The 21,413-nt window shown below is 42.0% G+C and overlaps 1 long non-coding RNA gene across 1 annotated transcript; it reads left to right on the forward strand.

The window, feature by feature from the left end:
- The first annotated feature begins 15,376 nt into the window (after positions 1–15,376).
- LOC123334754 lies at positions 15,377–19,892 on the forward strand. Its single transcript, XR_006552861.2, has 3 exons — positions 15,377–15,942; positions 18,171–18,233; positions 19,152–19,892. It is a non-coding gene; the product is annotated as an uncharacterized LOC123334754 (long non-coding RNA).
- The last annotated feature ends 1,521 nt before the right edge of the window (positions 19,893–21,413 follow it).

A 21,413-nucleotide genomic window follows, 5' to 3' on the forward strand; every position in this document is an offset into this window, starting at 1 on the left:
GACTTGGGCTCTCTGTGTGGGGGAGCTCCACGCAAGGGGACGATCTGGGACTTTGGATGAAGTCATAGGTCACATTGCAAGTGTTGGTGAAACAAATTAGAAATACTGTGGTCAAATCAGATCCTGTGGAAGAGTCCAGGAAACATATGTGAGCGATTTTCATGGTTAGCTGAGAGGCCCACAGTTAACCTGGAGTGAGAGGCTTCAGCTCATGCGCTGGTGAAAACGATCCCCCTCCAGCTCTGGCGCAGCGGGCAGCTAGCAGTCAGCAGCTTGAGGTGATGGTGCTGTTTCCGGTGGCCATGCGCCCCTTCGGACTGGGAAGCATGCCCTCCTGTCTGAATGCGTTTCACCCACGACATTCGAGAGGGTTATGGGAAACCACTTTTCCCTTACTCCATCATCCTGAGTGAAATGGATTCAGAACATGTAAAAAGCGTGTCCTTTAATTTATGGCAACATAAACAAACTTGAGCTGCTTGGACCAAAACTACAAAGAGGAGGGTGATGGGAGAGAAGCATGGGCATGGATAATGTGGTTAACATCCCTTCCTTTCACGTGGAGTGAGCCTGGGCAGCATGACTTCACTGTTTGGTTCATTAGCGACATGCTCTGCTCACACTAAAATTGTGGAAAAAGCGTTGGCTTTGTTTACATCATGCATTGTAAGAGGGCATTTTTAATAGCTTAAGGAAAGTGCTTCATCGGACAGGATAAGAATAGGAAACAAGCCTACATTCAGAAAAGCTTATACAGGAAATGCAAGTAGTATTTCATCCAGGAAAATAAAACTTCAATGGCCGCCAGTGGAAACCACCTGCAGGATCATGAAATTCTTGATGGTTTCAGATGGAATCATTCATTTTCATTGTATACTTATTGCCGATCTCTAAACTCTGACCAGGTTTAAAGATGTGTTTATCTAATGTCAACCTTAAAAGGATTTGTTTTAAAGCACTGTACAGTGATGAATTCAGTACACAAGTTCTACGTGTTACTAGTTTACTATGCACAAATTACTTTAAGACTGTTTCCTCATCTGTAAAATGGGTTGATGAAGATGATGATAATGGTGATGATGTGGTGACAGACATGTATTGAGAACTTACCACGTGCTCAGCTCCCAGTGAGCTCAGTTGTTAGAGCTTTTCGTGTATTCCTTACCCAGTGCTCACAATAACATGATAATAAGGTAGGTAGCTATTATCTCTGTTATCTGCACTTCTGCTTCCTTCATAGGATATGTTGTGTTGAGTCGTGTCTAGGTCCTTTGTGACCCAATGGACTGTATCCCCCCATGGAATTTCCCAGGCAAGAACACTGGAGTCGGTTGCCATTTCCTTGAGGAGTAAATGAATATAAAGCCCTTAACACAATGTCTGACAATTGGAGACCTCAGTAAATGTTAGCAGCAATTGTAATAAATATTACATTTTAATTGGTTGCTAGAAGCCAGTTCCCCGAGTGAGTTTAATAGCTGCTCTACGAGAGATATAAGCAAAAGGTTATGAGGGTTCAGAAAGGGGAGAGAGTACGTTTAGAAGCTGGGCCTTCCAGAGAGGACATGTGGCTCAAACGTATGCAAGCGCAGTCGGCAGCAAGGATGGGACCAGGGCTGGGGCCAGGACATGGGAGCAGGAGAGTGTGAGGCATGCTGGGGACAACTGTGATGAGGTCAGTTTGCTAAGGGTGGAGAAACATCTAAGTCAAGGCTGAGAATGAGGTGGGTCATATTGGGTAGCACCTCAAATGTCTTCAAAGAGTTCAGGCTGCATCCGGTAGGCAAGGAAACCACTGGAGGAGTGTAAGTGGTGAACGCCATGGTTAATCCTGTTTGTTTCTTGAATGTAGTGGTGCTCCAAGAGTTACCCAGGGAACACATAAAATATTGGCAAGGCCCTCGGTCCTGGGATTTAAAATGAACTCAGAGCCAGGACACAGTCCAAAGTGGATGTGAATTTGGCTTAAAGAATGAGGATTAGGTCAGACCTAAAAACTCACAGGGGCCAGATTTAGCTGGTCTGGTCCCTGCATCAAAGGCAGTGCCAATATTTTATCTGTTTTTAAAGTGATCCCACCTGTCCTGCTTTTGCCTTTTTGTCTGTGTGATGGAGACAAAGGAGTGCCTGCACACAGCGCACACCTGAGACAGAACCATGCTGGGTGACGTCTGTATAAAACTCGCCACTAAATGTTGCAGCATTTCCCACCACCCCCCCCCCCCCCCCCCCGCCCAACTCCACCCGGTAACTTCTAAGTGGGACAAAAAGTGATTCGAGGACAATCAATGCCTTGTGTATTCCTTACGTGCTTTCTGTGCAAGACACAGAGCTGTAAAGCCATGTCACATGGCCCCATCCTCTAAGAGCTTAGAATCTAGCAAAGAACCTAGGACGAGTGTAAATAACTCACGATGACTCATAAATAACTAAGATAAAGTGAAAAGAGGGTAAGAGCATCTGTGCTTGGGTGGGGGAAGGGGTGTCATGTTAGTGAAGGCTTTTCATTAGAGGACAGCAGGACAGCATAAACTGCCCCCTCCTCTTTGCCCTTATCGTTTAAGACATCATCTACTGTGGGCTCTTCGGTATAGAGAAGAAGTCAGAGAGACCTCAGTCTGAATCTTGGCTTCACCTTTTACTGGCTAGGATTCCTCTGGCAAATTTTCTGAGCTTGTTTGTCTACAAATGGCCATTATATTGCTTCCCTCACTTAATTGTTATTGGGGTCCAAAAGGGCAGCAGCCAGGATATGCAGATACTTTTGTGTACAAGTAACAGAAAACCCAAACCAAACTGGCCAAACAGAAAACTTGCTAGCTTGTGAAAGGGCACTAAAGAGTAGAGTGGCTTCAGGGTTGAACCATCTTGTGGAGGAGCAGCTCAACCCTTCTCTATTCTACTGTCCACAGTGGAGCTTTCCCAGACCTATTCCACTCGTGTTTGCAGCATCATGTCAGTGTCCATATGTCCTCATTCACTTCCACTTTAGTTGGGCTAACATAGGCCAGTGCCTGCTTCTGAGTCAGGGACAATCATCATGGGTTCCTGTATGAGCTGCTAAAAAGCTGTGTGACCTTTTATAAGTAGCTTAACCGCTCTAAGTTTCCTTATCTGTCATGGACTTCATGGTGGTACCTACTTAATAGAGGTGGTGTTAGGATTTAATAAATGATGGTTACTTGAGATCAGTATATATATTTTCAGACCATCTATAGCAACCTATTGGTAAATTATGAAATAAATTTAGTGAATTGTGGCTACCTTGAAAACACAGAGGAAAGAAACGAAATAGAACCTTAGTGAATCAAGAATCCCAGAGCATGTTGCTATGGTAGAGGTAAATAATGTTTCATGAAACTTTTGTTTAAATTTTACATGTATTTGTGAATGTACTTGGTTGTGATAAAAAGAAACTTATTTCATAAACTTGGTTCATGAAAATAAAAAAGTTGAGGAACATTAACTTGGGCTAATCAGGGTAAATGTAGGAGATGGGCTTTGGGAGAGAGGAGACATCAATGTTGAGGAGAAATACAGATTGAAAGCTCTTCTATAGGGTTTATCAGGGGCCAAGCATTGGTTTATAAACTTTACATATATTAACACATGGTGACTTTCACAGTAACTGTATGAGTTAGACATCTTTACTATTAACCCCATTGTCTAGAAGAGAAAACTGTGGTAGAGAAGTTAAGTAACTTAGACAAGGTCACACAGTTAGCAGAGGTGGAGTTCACACAGTTCAAGCTCATGGAGCCTGGTTCTGGAACCCATGTTTTTACTATGCAACACAGGGAGTCAGTGGTCAACATTCACTCCCTGGATATAGGTGCTTAGCACAGTGCCAGGCACACAGAGCAAGCAGTCCATAAACTGTAGCTGTCCATGAGAATATAACCCTGGAAAGATAGATTTGCAATCACAAAAAGCCCCTCCTTGATGTTCTCTGCAGTCTGAGGACTTGTAGCAAGTCTGAGGAAGGGAAGGAAGCTTTGTGACTTTATTCTAAGTCACATGCTTAAGAAATGGGGTACCATAGTGTCCTGAGAAGAACTTTTAGAGCACAGCCCTGTTTTTCAAAGTTTGTGTGTATATCTGGGGTGGCATTGGTCAGAGGCAAAGGCAATTTCCTCTAAAACAGGTCACTTCTGTCATCCTGAGGTGTGTTAAGTAGTGCTTTCATGACACATTTGAAAGTACACAGAGCTAGCCACTGACAGCTTATAGTAGATGGAGGATCAGTTTGAATCTGGTGTTTAGAAGATGTGCTGAGCTCTTCCTGGTGTGTTTGGAAGGGAAACTAAAGACAACAAAGTGACCTTCATGTGCCCTGGTGTAGGTAGGAGTGACAAAGAAATACCCACAAAGAGCCTGACCTTATTCTACAAACAGGGCAATCATGGTGGGGCTAATGTAATATAGCAGAGAAAAAAAATTTTTTAAAGAGTCCCAAGAGGACTAATAAAATGGCTTTGAATTACATTACATTTGAGATGGAGGCATTAATATAAATAGCCACAAAATGAGAATTTTCCTGCCCCTTCTGTTAGAAGCAGTTCTGAAGACAGACTTGCACCCTAGGAAATGTCTGGGCTGCCTTTGGATCTCATCTTCCTCCTGAAGAAAGACAGTGCTGGTCAAATGGCAGGCCGGCCTCTGAGCCTTTACTTCTCTCCTCTGGAAAATTATTGGGAGTGCGAATGGCAACAGGAACAAAAGCGTAGAGCTTTTAGTCTGCTTAAAGTCTGTTCTCTTGCTTTCAGATCTCAGCTCTGCCATTTTAATGGGTGTGTAAACTTGAGCAAGTCACTTAATCTTTATGAGCCTCAGTTTCCTCATCTCTAAAGTGGGGATAATTAAAGTAGCATCATAGTCATGAGACTCTTATGAGTATTAACTTAGTTAACATATAGTGAAGCATTTAGGGGGCTTCCATGGTGGCTCAGATGGTAAAGAATCTGCGTACAATGCAGGAGACTCAGGTTTGATCCCTGGGTTGGGAAGATCCTCTGGAGGAGAAAATGCAACCCACTCTAGTATTTTTGCTTGGAAAATTCTATGGACGGAGAAGCCTGGCAAGCTACAGTCCACGGGATTGCAAAGGGTCAGACACAACTGAGCAACTAACACACATCTACACACAGCATTTAGAAGTGTGCCTGGGACACTCTATCAAATGGTTGCTGTTATTATTGCTGTGTGCATGACCCCATGCATGGAGCTGAAGCTATAGGGGTAATCGGGCAAGATTTCTACTCCTCAAGTCTTAGGATCTGTAGACGTCACAGAAGAGAGTCAGCACACAAGTGGTCAGTGCTCTGACATGGCCTACTGAGGAAGAAGCAATTGTTTCTGGAAGATAAAGGGAAGGCTTCACAGAGGAGGCAAACCTGGATTTTGATAGATAAATAGGAGGCTACATAACAAGCGAATGGAGAAGATGTGCCAGACAGGAATAACGTGTCCAAAACCAGGTCTTACAAGGCTGTAGGGTGTCCAGGGATTTGTGGGCATTTACTGGGCCATGGGGCTAAGGTTTCATGTGATGGACTGGTGATGTCTGAGGCTGGAAGGTCACTAGGGGCAGGCAGTGAGCAGGACCGTTCACTTTGGGGAGACAAGATGGTTCTGTTAAATTAGCACTTCTGTGAGCTTTACAGAATTCAGTAATCTTGTCCAGGTCTTTCCATGTACAGAGGACTTCAGGCATTTTTGGAGCAAGCTTATTCCACAGCTAAATAGTTAATCTTGGAGTTGACATTGGGTCTTTCATTGGTGGCTACTCTGTTGATCCTACCTCCCCAACCCCCACCAATGAGGGATTTACTGTTCTGTTTAACAGAATACTTTGTGAAGATGAGAAAGAGAATACCTGCAGTTTGTTATTCCTAAACTTGCTAAATTATTAAAATCACTGTTTGGTATGTCCGTGGGGTATATGGTTTTTGACTTTGGCAGAATGTACCATTTTGGTGTTGGAATTATTCTCATAAGTATTTTCATGTATCAGCTTCACTATCCTATTTGCTGCATACCCCTACTTGTAAATGCATCATGTTCTAGAAATTCATTTTTTAGTCAGTTGTTTGGACCACAGATTGTATAATTCCCTAGAAATAACAATCTAAATGGGTTGTTATTGGGTCTCTAGGCAAGTCCTCCAAGACTTAGTTAACACAAACTGTAGCTGAATAGAGCTAATATTTATTAAATTAACAATGCAATTATAATACTAGTACTTTTTGGTTTGAAAAATAGTAAAATAGTAACATTGACTAGAAAGTTTAAATTTTGACTCTATTTAAAACTTGTATCAGCCTTGCTAGATTCCTGGTCTCTCACATCCTTGACAGTTTATAAGGCACTTTGGGATCCATTATCTGATTGAAGCCTCAAAACCATCCTTAGCACTGATATGCTAAGTCACTTCAGTCGTGTCCGACTCTGCGAGACCCCATAGACGGCAGCCCACCAGGCTCCCCCGTCCCTGGGATTCTCCAGGCAAGAACACTGGAGTGGGTTGCCATTTCCTTCTCCAGTGCATGAAAGTGAAAAGTGAAAGTGAAGTCGCTCAGTCGTATCTGACTCTTAGCGACCCCATGGACTGCAGCCCACCAGGCTCCCCCGTCCATGGGATTTTCCAGGCAAGAGTACTGGAGTGGAGTGCCATTGCCTTCTCCGAGCATAGCATAGCATAGAGTTATCTTTACAATGTCAAAAGCGTAGAAATGTTGCCACATTTTGATAGAGTTTTGGGAGGAGAGGTAGGTTATAAGGTGACAGGATCTTGCAAGTACTTGTCTAAACTGTTAAATATTTATTGAACTCTTACTATTCATACCTGTGTTTTCTTGGGGTGGAGAATGTACAGAATCATAGCTATTTAAAGCATGGCTTCTGGTCTTTATTAGTTGTTGAAGTGGTAAAAATTATAGAGTAGAAGGTCCCTTATTTAATGCAGCTGGGCCTGGAAATCTACTGATTAATCCAAGATCATGGTTTAACGTAATAACTAGAACAAAAAAAATGCATGTCTTAAATATCAAATATCACAATGTCTAAGTAAACTAGTTTAACCAAAATAAGCCAGGGCCTTTGGGAAATAGAAGAAAAAGCAAGTTGTTTTATAGTAGGATAAATATGTATCTTAGTATTTTCAGAAGGCATTGGACAAAAAATGAGGAATTGCTAGACTGAGGTGACAATGAAACAATCATCTGCTAAAATTGAGCACCTTCTGTGATAGCAATTTCTGGAGGATTTATTTTCCTCTAATTTTTAATTTGCATGAATAGGGCCTTGCTGGTGGCTCAGTGGTAAAGAATCCGCTTGCCAATGCAGGAGACATGGGTTTGATCCCTGGTCTGGGAAGATCCCACATGCCATGGAGCAACTAAGCCGATGCTTCACAACTGTTGACTCTGTGCTCTAGAGCCTGGTAACGGCACGTCCTTCAGCCCACGCACTCTAGAGTCCATGCTCCACAACAAGAGAAGCCACCTCAATGAGAAGCCCGTGCAACACAAAGAAGAGTAGCCCCCACTTGCCGCAACTAGAGAAAAGTCCAAACAGCAATGGAGACTCAGCACAGCCAAAATAAATAAATAAAATTATACATTTAAAATATATAACATATATATAATATTATATATATAAAAGCCCAGGGGCCCTGCCTTATTTTTTGTACTCCCTGGCAGCTAATCCTGAGCTGAGTACATAGTGCTGGATAAATGTTTGACAAATGAATGAAAGGATAATTTAACACAGTTTTAGTGATGCTAGCTGAACAATAGCCTAAATCTGAGACCTGAAGAATCAGCTCTCCTTTCTACATGTTTAACTGTCTCCCAGAGACAGCCCTAGGCCTTGGGAGATGAGAGATTCTGCATGGGCTGAATTTCCAAATGATGTGGCCAGCTTTCTTAAAAATGTATTTCTAGTCCATTCCATTACACACTTTGTTATGATCCTTGGCTGTCTCTCTGCACCTTGTGACAAATCCTCATGGAGCAAATACCTTCTAGACAGGGACAGGTGCCAAGAAGAAGAGAGACAGAATTCTACCCTCTACCTTTCTTTCTTTCTTAAGGAATTTTGAAGATTCTGAAAGGGACTGCAGAATGCTTTCATCCTATCTCCAGGTTTTTCCTGGAATTTATCTTTCCCTTTGGTGGTGCATTTAAACTCTATTGTTCCCAGTGTATTTATTTGTAAAATGGATTTAATTCCGTCCTTGTAAAGCCTTTAGAAAGGAATGTCAGGGGCACACAGGGGCACACAATGCTGAAGAGTGATGGTAAAGTTTTAAAAGAGATTTATTTGACCCTGAGGCCAAATGGCACAGGCTGCAAATGTGATAAATCTAGCAAGTAAATAAACAAATAAATAAATAAACATACATGCCTTTGAGGAGGCAGCTGGCCAATAGGCAGTTCTGCCATTGGCATTTACTTTTACAAGAGCACTTGTTAATCCCACAAGCTCCGGACAGTTATAAAGGTTTCATTTCCTCCCCAGACCTTGCTTCCCCCCGGGCGTGTGGAGTGGAGCACTTTATTTGAGACTGGAGTCGTGAATGTACTCCCTGCAAGGTGATGACTTCATGTATATTGATATTGCCAGTAGGGGTTTATTTTCTTTCTTGTGAGGCTGTGATCCTTTGAAGTCAGGAACCATGACTTACATAGCTCTTTGCACAGGGCTTTATAGGTGGAAAGTGTTGGGCAAACATTTGTTACATGAAATGAGGACTGTCCCGCTCACTGCGTCTCTCCAGCTCTGAGCCTCGTGCCAGCACGTGGAAGTACTCAGTACATCCTAGAGGGATGAATAAATAAATGAACGAGTGGTGCAGATCAGTTTCCCCAGGTGTTTCTATCTTCAGTACTCCTCTCCTGCATACCAGAAGCCAGGCTACATTGGAATCTTTTTGGTTGCTAGAGTGGCATATTGTCATTGTTTGAAAAATCAGTGTCTTAACTTAATGAGATAAGGTTCTGGACTATAGACAAGAGAGGAGAGATAGATGAGTAGAGTGAGAAAGGAGAGAATACAAAATATAGACGCCAAACATATCTATCTGTCCATCTACTTATCTATCATCTATCCATCCATCTGTCTAATCTATTCATATCTATACACACATAAAACTAGCTGTTGAAATTTATTAATCAATGTGGAAAACTTAAAAAATTTATATTTCTTTCTATCTACTATCTATTTGGGCTTCCCAGGTGGTGCTAATGGTAAAGAACCCACCTGCTGATGCAGGAGATGTAAGACACGTGGGTTCCATCCCTGGGTTGGGAAGATGGCATGGCAACACACTCCAGTATTCTTGCCTGGAGAATCCCATGGACTGAGGAGCTTGGCTGGCTACCGTCCATGGGGTCATAAAGAGTCAGACACGACTGAAGTGACTTAGCATGCACTGTCTATCTATTATCTGTCTGCTTTTCACCTTTCTCCCAGGTTTAAGACCCACAGTTCACCTGCTGTTGGACATTTCTACTTGTATATCCACTTATAGCCTAAACTCTGCCATTTGCTCTTCAGGGCTGGTCCATCATTGATCCATCATTGAAGTTGACTGTCTCCATCTCTAGATAAACCACTTTAGATGAAGTCTTGTCTATCGTAATGACCCTCTCCCATGGTTACATGAAGAAATTTTCCATGGGATCCTCCACTGACATGTTGCACACCAGTTCCTGCTCAACAAGTTTCGGTGGCTCCTCATTATTTCTAGGTTAAAATTAAAATACCTTAGTTTCTTGTCAAGGAACTTCACAACCTGCCCAAAGATCTCTCTCTTACTACTCTATAAGACCCTCTGCTCTAGCCAGGCTTGTACTCATGTACTCGGGACAGACTACTGTTTGTCTCCATTTCCCCTAGTGACCTTCACCGAACACCCTGCTAAGTTCTGAGCCCTAGATAAGGTTTCATCTGTTTCTTCACCTGTTTACCAGACAGAGGAATGTGCCCTTCCTCCTCCAAGCTGAGCTTGATCTTGTGCTCAGTCACTCAGTCATGGCCACCTCTTTTCGATCTCATGTACTATAGCCCTCCAGGCTCCTCTGTCCATAGAATTTTCCAGGCAAGAATACTGGAGTGGGTTGCCATTTATCTTAATCAGTCTTTAAGGCCCATTTCAACCCCTTCTTTCTCCAAATCACCTGCTTTGACAACCCCAGTCATATTTCTTTCCACCCTCCTAATTTGAGCTAATCATCTATGATTTTGTATTGATTTAATTTTATTTTTTATTGAAGTATAGTTGATTTATAATGCTGTGTTGATTTCTGCTGTATAGCAAAGTGACTCAGTTATATTGTACATATATATGTATATATTATTTTTAATATTCTTTTCTATTATGGTTTATCCCAGGATATTGAATATAATCCCCTGTGCTATTCAGTATTGATATATTTTAAAATGTTGATCTCATCCCCCTAATTCCATTGTAATTGCGATGTCTGTTCCCAGGAGGGAAGAATTCTGTCCCAGCCTTTCTGTTCATGTGTGCATGTTGATTGCTTGCTGAAGGCACCCATCAACGCTGGGCTAATTGGTGGTGCAAATACTTTCAAAGTTTTGGACGTATTATTATTTTCTAAATTTATATCACTTTAACAATTAGAAAAATGTGCTTTTGAGGCACAAATTACCATATTAAATTTCAATGATCAATGTTAATGTAAACATCATTTTAAACACCATGATTTAAAACAGGCATTTTGCCCCTTTTCGCTGTCTTTATTAACAATTTTTTTTCTGGAATGTTGGTAAAAAATAGATTTATCATGATCATTATTCTACTTCTTGAGTTTGAAAGGGTTGAAGAAAGGTCTTCCTATGGCTAAATCTTCCCCTTCCCCTCATGGAATAGGTTAAGTGTCATAGGAAAGATCATATGTCTCAGGAATCTAGTCATTTCTCTACCATTCACTGTGCAACCTCGGGGAAGGCACCCAGGTGCGTGCTTCAGTGTCGTCACCTATAAAGACAGACAACAATACCAGCAGGGTCTGAGATTATGTGATGTTTGAAAAAATGTTCTGAACGCTGTTCCGTTCTATCTAAATGTTAGGTCTCATCATTGTGACCGTCATTTTCTCATCTCCATCACTTTACCACCTTTGCCACCATCTGCTCTCAAACCAGGTGTCAAGATGAGAAACACCCAGGCTCCTCTTCACTAGGTGGGTGGGGGTGCCCACCCTTTCTTCCAAGTGTGCATCTCTACCTTGCTTCTGTCTTAACAAACTGTCTTTGTGCTCTCCCACTTGCTTTGCTGTGTCTCTAATAATAAACTTTGCACCTGTTTTTTTGAACCCCCCTCCCACCAAAAAAAAGATGAGAAGCACCACATGGAGCTGGGGGCTTCTTATAGGAAGCAGCAGTATGCCATTTGCCAAATGTGTATAGTTCACAGGTCATCCTTCTTTTGCATGTTGTAACTTCTGAGGAACTGAATGCCTAGATCATTTCTCTCTCTTGCTGTATTGGGAACACTTTTTGTGACTCCTGTTCCCACTGCTGCAATGGACTGTAAAATGTCTTTGGGGAATGGGCAGGAAATCTTAGTTTACATGGTCAGTAGGTGGTCCTGATATACAACATTTTATTTTTTTATGACTGCACCATGCTGTTTGCAGAATCTTAGTTCCCTGACCATGGATAGAACCTGGGGCCCTAGCAGTGAGAGTGTTGGGTCCTAACCACTGGACCACCAGGGAATTTCCCATACAGCATTTTATTGAACCTAAAACATCATCAATTATAAAATACACCATTATTTCAAAAATCATCAAGAAAGGAAAAAGTGACACCCATTTTAAAGTATGACAAATCATTGATTATATGATACACCTCTACTTTAGTGTTGTGCAAATGTGAAATATGAGTGTCTGGGAATTAGTCAGATACAGTGGGGCTGTTGCAGCAAGAGGCAGCTTGGAGTCTCTGAGCCTCAGCCCTGGTGGGTCTGCCTGCACCATCCCCTGCCACAGCCTCCATTGCAGACCTCCACTGCAAAGTTCCCCTACCTGAGTTACAACTGGCTGGCCTTCTGCTTCTCCTCCAGCAGTGGGAGGAGGAGCCTGCGGAGGCTAAGGAGTGGTGAGTGCAAAGCCCAGGATCCTGGGAAGCTTCCTGCTTAGACTTGGCAGTGCCACCTCCTCAAATCTCTTGCTGCTATTTTAAATCAGCATGGTAAGGAGTTGCCCCAGAGGCGGGCCCTCCTAGTTCTGAGCAGGCACGTTGCTGGGCTTATATGTTCTTTTAGCCAGACCCCAGCCCCGAGTAGCTCCTATTTGGTGAGGGTTCATCTTGTGGTGTGGACCTGCCAAACATCACTTATTGGGGACAAGAAGCTGTAGGCCTAGGCCCAAGAGCAAAGTAGCTTTCTTCTTTCTCCAAGAGAGAAGTCAGTGCTGGAGGTGAGAAGAAGGTTCAAAGTCATTTACTGGAAAGTCACGATCCCTGTGCTCATACGTGGGATGGGGGGTGAGCACCACTTTCTCAGATGTCACTGCCAACTGCAGATATTTCAGCACCTCTTTTCTTTCAGACGTCTTGGGTTTCAGACAGAGAGGTAACCAGACGCTTCACATTTGCTACACTAATGCCGTTTCAGGCCCTATTCCTTGACCTTACAAGTCACCTGTTCCCCTTGAGATATCGTTACCCTGTGGGCTGAGATAGCTACTATCCAGATTTACTAATAATATTGAGGAAAATGTATAGTTCAAACTTATGTCATCAGTTAGTGTGGATCCTTGGATCACTCTGGATAGCAAAGTTTACCATCCTGTTATGGCTGTAGTATGGGTTTCACTTCTTCCATTCCCATAGTGAATTAGAAGGTTCTGTGGATTATTGCCCCTGACTCCTGAAAGATTATTTAATCCCTCCACAGTCTTTTTTTTTTTTTTTGGCTGTTCTGGCTCTTTGTTTCTTTGAGGGCTTTCCTCTATTCGCAGCGCATGGGCTTCTCACTGTGGTGGCTTCGCTTACTGCGCAGCACGAGCCCTAGAATGTTCAGGCTTCAGTAGTTTCGGCACATGGGCTCAGTAGTTGGGGCTCCTGGGCTCTAGAGTACAAGCTCGGTAGTTGTGGAGCACGGGCTTAGTTTCCTCACAGTACGTGGGGTCTTCCTGGTCCAGCGATCAAACCTGTGTCTTCTGCATCCTCAGGCGGATTCTTTACCACTGAGCCACCAGGGAAGCCCTCTCCACAGTCTTTTGTCTGTAGTATAAGTCTCTGTTCTCCAAGCATTTAAAAGTAAAGGTTTTCAGTGGTTTTCTTATTTCAATAAACTCAAACTCTTTAGCATGGCACTCACAGCTGTACTAGTCAGGACTCTTAACTCAAACTAACTCAAGCAAAAAGGGACATTAGAGTCAGATAACTGAGCAGCTCATTCAGAGATCTAGAGCTTCAGGCATGGGTGAATCCAGATGCTCAATCAGTGCCTTGTAGGCTCTGTCTCCCTCTGTCACCTCCTTGCTCCAGGTCTCTCATTATTGTGGCTTCCTTTTATAGACACTCTCTTTCCAGGTAACAGGGAAATGGGCTGCCCACATCCAGAAATGGAGGAGACAGGCATTTCTTTCTTCTGATATAGTTACATGAATCCTGCTGGGATCTTGTGCTCACCCCCGGGTCAGTCATTACTGCTGGCCTGACTAGCTCCTCCTGAACGCTGTGCCCACCCCCATGAATGTGTGTGCCTGAACTCAGTGATGACAACCTCACCAGGACCACACGCAGTGAAGGAGAAGCAGCTGTCTAAAGGCAGCAGGGGTGGTGGACGGAAAAAAACACCAGGTGTCCTCTCTGAGGTCTTCTATGGTTTGGCCCTTCCACCTGTCAGCTCCTCCTAAGAGTTTTCTATAGGCTCTTATCTCTTATCTACTAATCACATTGGACTATCACCTGTGTGAAAATTTTCCTTTGCCCTAACACCTTGTTTTCTTTATGTTCACTGTTCCTGGAATTTTCTTCTTCCCCTGCAGTCGTCAACATTCTTCTTAATCTCCAAGCCTTAATTAAAATGCTACTTCCTTTCAAACTCTTTCCGTACCTATGATTCTTCCACCTCACACTCAAAGGATTTGGCTGATAGTACTGTCATAGAAGTTTGTTTATTCTCCTCTCTGTTTGGAGTTGCTTGTTAATGTTTCTGCCCAAGTAATGCAAAGATTAACCTAACCATTTATTATTCTTCCAGTATCATGTAGGAGATAAGCAAGAAACATTTGTTGGACAGGTAAATGTTCTCTCAAGGTTTTTTTTTTTTGGAAAGGATGGTATGTGTGGGGATTTACCCTGATATACACAGTCATGAGCTCTCAGAGCTTGAGTTCATGTATGTAATATCTGCTAAAAATAGACATACAAGACTTTTGTAAATTTCCAACACCATTTTGGGAATGATATTGTTAGCTTAAGTTACAAGCACCTTGTGTGTGTTATTTGATGACCTGAAGAAAAATCTGTCAAGCAAAAGAAATTGGGTGGACTGTGGGACTGAATTGCCTCCTGCCTGGGAAAAGAGCAAAAGCTGGGGGAGGTGGTTGAGCACAATGGGCAAGAATACAGCCTCCACATTTGAAGTCAGGTTCCACTGCTTCTTAGATGTGAGATCTTGGACAAGTTAACAAATGTCTCTGAGCCTCAGTTCCCTTGCAAGACAGAGAAAACAGTTTTCTCATGGTAGGACGGCCATGGAAACAAACCACAATAGATGCAAGAACCTAACATAGTACCGACTTCTAATAGGTGTACCCCATCCTCCCAGCCAGCCACCCACCCACTTTGCCATCTCTCAACACAGTCACAGAGGCTGTGACATAAATAAGGGCATGGTTTTTCTTCAGGATGGCCAGTCATATTGTGTGGGTCAATACTGGGATGCATTAGAGAATGCTTTTTCAGTTTGTAGTTCCCTGGCTAATATTGTCACTATCTAATATTCAGTTCAGTTCAGTTCAGTCACTCAGTTGTGTCCGACTCTTTCTGACCCCATGAACCGCAACACACCAGGTGTCCCTGTCCATCACCAACTCCCAGAGTTTACCCAAACTCATGTCCATCGAGTCGGTGATGCCATCCAACCATCTCATCCTCTGTCATCACCTTCTTCTCCTGCCCTCAATCTTTCCCAGCATCAGGGTCTTTTCAAATGAGTCAGCTTTTCGCATGAGGTGGCCAAAGTATTGGAGTTTCAGCTTCAACATCAGTCCTTCCAATGAACACCCAGGACTGATCTCCTTCAGAATGGACTGGTTGGATCTCCTTGCAGCCCAAGGGACTCTCAAGAGTCTTCTCCAACACCACCGTTCAAAGCATCTAGTGACACTAATATTAGACACACTATCTGATACGAGTGATGGTGCACTGAAAGACTGAGTATATGGATGGTGAGAATCCATACCTCCGTTGAGACGGCTCTGGTGTCAGGACCATCAGAAATGGATGACAGGTTTTTCTTTCCACTGCATCTAAAATGTACAGTTGGCCTGGAGAGAGGGAGGAAGGAATAGCCTCTTTTGTCCAGATGTATGGAGGGCCCCGCATACTTCTCTGGCTGAAGGATCTGTGTGTTGAGGGAAAAAGACTAAGCCATTTTCTGGGTTCATTCAGTACCTATATGTAATGACCTAATTGTAGGCACTACAGGAAAGGAAATTCAGACTGTCGTCTACTGTTAGAATGATGAAAATACCTGGAACCTTCTCTGATTCTTATTCCCCCTCCTATGATACCCATTACCAGCACATATTCAAATGCTTTTCATATTTACATAGAACAGCTATGATGCTTCACCCGGATCAATGTACATCTCATCGGGGAGGAAGACACATATGGGATTCATTTTCTGAAGCCTCAAATCTAAGGATTTACCTAAGGACCCAGGGATGTCCTGAGGTAAGTTTTGGAAGTGTCTCAGGTGGTGTGATTATAGATTGGCAGGCTCACTTCTTCTTCCACTAACTGGCTACGGGTTTGCATTTCCAAATTATGACCTGCCATGTTAATCATCTGATGGAATCTTTAAGTAGGCAGAGAAAGGTAACAGGGCTTTCCCAGTGACCAGATGGCCATGAGCACACCAATGCCCGGTGGAGCCATCGTGGACAATGGGAGAGATGCCCTAAGGAACTGACATGTCCCTGAATCATAGAATATGGGGGTGGAGTCCAGGTGGAGGCTCTTTAAAGATTACTATGCAGACCTAGTCATTTTACCCAGAGTCCCCAAAAGAAGCAATACTGTCTGTCCAGTGCTTCCTAAACACTTCGTTTTTTTCTTCACCTTAAGATTTATCACATTGCATTGTGATTATGTACATTATCTGTCTCCCTTTATCACTTCAGACAGGAAACTCAAACTACTTTAAGCAAAAAAGACTTTATTGGCTCAGTAAATCCCACCTGGGATTCCCAGGTGGTGCTCGTGGTAAAGAACCTGCCTGCCAATGTACTACATAAGAGATGTGTGTTTGATCCCTGGGTGGGGAAGATCCCCCTGGAGGAGGGCATGGCAACCCACTCCAGTATTCTTGTGGAGAATCTCATGGACAGAGGAGCCTGGCGGGGCTACAGTCCATAGGGTTGCAAAGAGTTGGACACGACTGAAATGACTGAGCACATTGGCTCAGTGACCAAAGAGATCCGCTGTGTTATACCAGGGATCCTACTCTATTTCAGATATTGTGAAAGCACCACCTAAGTACTGATGCTCAGAATGCAACTGATTAACCATGTTACCGTTTTCAGGTACCACAATGTACATTCATCTAGAAAAGGCAGTGCATCAGTCTAGCATGAAAGCCATTTCTGCACATTAGAAGCCTGAATTGTAAATGTCAAACTAATGTTAAGAGCACAGTAGTGTTTTCTGACACCTATTCAAAAGGACATGAGTGTGACTGTTGTTGAAAAATGGCCAATTATAAAAGCATTTCAACAATGTAAAGTAGAAGAAACTCAGTTTTAATGAAATGTACATCTAAAAGAATTGAATAAAAGTTTTAATTTGCTTGATGTTCATAAACTTGTCCAATTGAAGAAGTTGGTTTTAAATTCTTGGTTGGCTCTCAGCTTGGATTTTGATTTTCCCGATGGCCTGGGTCATGGAAGAAACCAGGAGATAAATCAAAACCAAAGATGGAAGATCTTTATCAGGAATTTACAGAAAGGCCACAAGTATATTCTGTCATGGCACGACTGATATGAAATATTACTTATGTTGTGTAGTTAAGAATCAGAGAGAGACAGTGGCTTAACCATGTCGTCCTTGGTGAGAGAGACCCTTAAAAAGAAAGGAATGACATCTTTTAGCATCATGATTTTGTCTGTGGCTTATACCAGTCTCACTTAACCTTTTGGTTGAATTCCATGTTCTCTCTTCACCTGTAAAATGACTATGAAATAGATCAGATCCAATTCTTTTGGAAAAGTGGGCATTTAAAATATTCTGAACAAGTGTATTGAACAAATGAAAACCAAGATGAAGCAGATTCTTTTGATTCTTTCATCTTCACAGTCTTAGAAGAAAAAGTTCTCCTTTCCCTGGAAAGACAAAAAGGTTCCAGCAAGGAATAAGAATTGGCTGCTTTGCACTGTGAATTTGTCAATGCCATCAGAGAGAAACAAATGGGGAAGGGCAAGAAAACTGAGTTTTGGCTCTTGGAACCACATTTTAAAACAAAAATCTTCTGCCAAAACTTCTTTAATATTACTCCCTATAAAATTATAATAAAAAAGTGTGAAATGGAATGAAATACATTCATTTTCAACATACAAACAATGCTAGACTTTTGGTTCCAATTAAAGGCATGCTTTCCCAGGACAGCAGAAGGCACTGTGCTTTGTGAGAATTTGCTTTTTTTTCTTTTTACAAATGATTAAACAGCATTTTAGTACAAAGTGCTTCAGTTTCTAAACACATAAAAAGCAATAAAGGCTACAAGTTAGAAAAAAAGATGATGGGACAGGAGTTGTTTGGTAACAAGTTCCTTCAGGCAATGGAGCACCATGATGCCCAACTTCACTTTGGAGCAAGATCAACCTTTTCTCGTTACTTAGTTCAAATGTTAATCAAATGTCAACAGATTGAAGAAAGTCATCTGTGACTGGCTTGCTTTCCTACAGCTCCCATTCATCTTTTGGGCTCTGTGGCTTCCTTAACGCAGCTGATGAATGGACATTTCAGGGGTGAGTCATTATTAAACTTAGTAACACGTTTAGCCATCTTTCTTGCTTACCTCTTCCTTTGTTCTATCCTATTTTTTTCCATTCCTTCTCCTTCTGTCTCTAAGAAAAAACAGGTGTTGAAAGTTAAAGGGCACAATTTTTTTAAAAGTAGTCTATCATATAAAAGAAACAAGACAAACCCTAAATATTTTGATTAAATTTATAGTCCATGCAATGCTCAGTTCTCTCAACTTGGGTTAATTTTACTTTTAGATTGACTTTTCTTAGCTAAGTTCCTTTTTTTAAAAAAACAGTTTTCTCCTAGATCATGGTTATTCTAGTTAAGTAATTTTGTATTATAGTCCAGAGGGTCTAGGAGAGTAAAAAAAAAAAAAAAAAAAAAATAGTGTATCTGTGTATCTTTAATCCTTAGTCTAAGATACTGTTGAGGAGTGAGAGGGTAACAAGCAGGAAGGCTAGGGGGGGTCTCCAAATGGAGAAAATAGGCTGCAAGTGTTAGAAGATTTTTCTCTTCTCTATATAAATTTTGACTTCCTTGGTGGCTCAGATGGTAAAGCGTCTGCCTACAATGTGGGAGACCCAGGTTCGATCCCTGGGTCAGGAAGATCCTCTGGAGAAGAAAATGGCAACCCACTCCAGTATTCTTGCCTGGAAAATCCCACGGACGAAGGAACCTGGTTGGCTACTGTCCATGGGGTTGCAGAGTCGGACACGACTCAGCGACTTCACTATTTATCTATCTATACAAATTTTAAAGGTTTCTCTTAAAATTCTGTGTTGCCATGATGACACCTGGTTCCACCAGAACTTAACTTTTCTCAAACCTTGAGCTAACCAATGTGTTTTTCTTATGGAAATGCTTTTCTTAGGCTATGTTAATGAACTGTGTATTTACCCTAGACTCTGTTTTTTTTCAAGTCCATTCAGCTTAAGACTCAGAATCGAGAAAGGCTCAACAAACCAGTATGTTTTACTCATATATGTTCTCCTAATCTGTGTTAATGAAACTATATCTTTACTTGGAAACCTGCCTTACTTCAAGATTCATGTCAATTGTTTTATGGCCCTGGATGACTCACCATGTGCCAATGTTACCTCGAAATGTATGTTGTGGGTGAGGGGCCTGGTGCCACTCTGAGTTTTAAGACACCTTCTTTCTCTAATTAACAGCTTGCAGATAGGTATATAACATACTGCTAAAAGCTAGCAGGGGAACACTCTTTCTGCCCTCTTCTGATGTCTATGTCCGCTTTCTCTATCTCTTTTATACTTTAATAAAACTTTATTACACAAAAGCTCTGAGCAATCAAGCCTCATCACTGGCCCTGGATTGAATTCCTCTCCTCCGGATGCCAAGAATCCCGGTGTCTTTCACAACGCAGCAACAACCTTTCAGGAGCAAGATCTCAACTTGGAAAAATTTAGCCTTATTACTATTTTGGGATCTGACAGCTGTCTCTGAACTTTTAATAGAGAAGTTCTATTCATTTTTTCAAATGAGCTTTTCCAAAATGTTTCTTTGAAGTGCTAAGAATACACTTCTCATATGTAAGTTTGTTATGTAAAGCTGATATATTGGATTTTTTCTGTCAATTATTTTTGGTTATTCTGACACTTTTGTATCCTAATTCCTTCAAAGTTATCTTTTGTATCAGGAGAGCTGGATGTGTAGCTGAGAAAGTGGTAGATAATTTTCACAATAATGGAGTTTTATATACCTTTGTATATGGGTCTATGTGATCTTTTAGAACTTTGCGACATCCCAGGCAATGTGTTGGAGCCATGCTAACCAGCTTGGCATCAGTGAAGATTATGGGTGGTCATTCAAATCCCCACTTCCTATTCACTTCTGGACAGAGACTAAAAGAAGTAACCATCAGCACAAGGTGACATGATATGCATTTATATTTCTTGTTTTAGAATTTTCCCAAGTTGGGGTGTGGGAAAGGAATTAGGTATTTTTTATGTCAAGTGCTTCTTACATAAAGATATATCAAGTGCCTCCTACATAGAAAGCCCTCATGGTTTTCATGAAAGTGAAAATGAAAGATGGATGAGTGGCATTTGTGATGGGTTTGATTGTTCTTTTATGTCTATAAAAGGAGACATAAAAGGAGTACTAATTCATAATCGGGGCAGTTCCCTCCTATTGGTGAGAGTGAATTGTCTGAACTTATAGATAAAGATTTAATAGGCTTTAGATTCCAAATATTTATTCCATTGAAATTGAATTGTACCAGATTTGGTTTAAGGTTATCCCCAGTATAACTAGTCACGGGAAAATATAAGAATAAACAATTCAAAGATGGTACTAGTCAATGGATATCATATGCAAGGAAGGCAGCCTCACTGCTGTTGAGGGCCCAAAGGATCGTTTAGTTTTTGCTAGCACAATGTAAAGAAAATCAACAAGTGCACAGTGGCTAATATAGTAGATGTTGGAGCATGAGGCCAGAGAGTACTATGTAGAATCCAGGGTGGGTGCAAACAGTCAGGGATTCCTTGCAAAGGTGGTGAACAAAGACAGCTGTCTTTCCAACACAGACAATTCCATATTCAGATCTTATGCAATCGGGTGTTCGATTGAGAAATGTTTGGAAACCACTGTCTATGGTAAAGCCAAAAATGTAAGCATCTTACAATAGTGGATCTGAGGTCCTTGTGAAAAATCATGAAGAGAAGGGATGGGTTTTCAGGACCTTGGATTGTGAGGTGGAGCCCCTGAATGGGAATCCACACTACCATCCAGCACCCAGGAGCTCCAGGCGTCTGCTTGCTGGAGGCTGCTCCAAGTAGTATTTTCAAGATAATTCAACCTGAACAAAATGCTCCAACATCTTTGGATCCAATAGCTGAAGTTGCTTTTGGGGGATGCCTGCTGGATGTGTATATCTCTACCTCCCCATCCAATCCCTTAGCCTGGTTTCCTCTCTTCTTCAGTAATGAAAATGTGCAGCAGCCACAATGAAGGGCATGCAAAGCAATTTGGAAATATTCACTCATTAGTGAACTGTTAGTGCTTCCCTTGGCTGCTGCTGTTCTACTGCTGCAGATGGCAAAGGGCTGGCTCCTGAACGTGTCTTCTTGAGGCTGCCAAGCAGGAAGATTATGATCAAGTTAGTCTCCTCTCTCTCTTTATCCTGTCCATTTGCTCCTCTGCAAATATGTTTGGTGCCAAAA

The sequence above is a fragment of the Bubalus bubalis genome, chromosome 8 (assembly GCF_019923935.1).
Source record: "Bubalus bubalis isolate 160015118507 breed Murrah chromosome 8, NDDB_SH_1, whole genome shotgun sequence".
Classification (NCBI taxonomy): domain Eukaryota; kingdom Metazoa; phylum Chordata; class Mammalia; order Artiodactyla; family Bovidae; genus Bubalus; species Bubalus bubalis.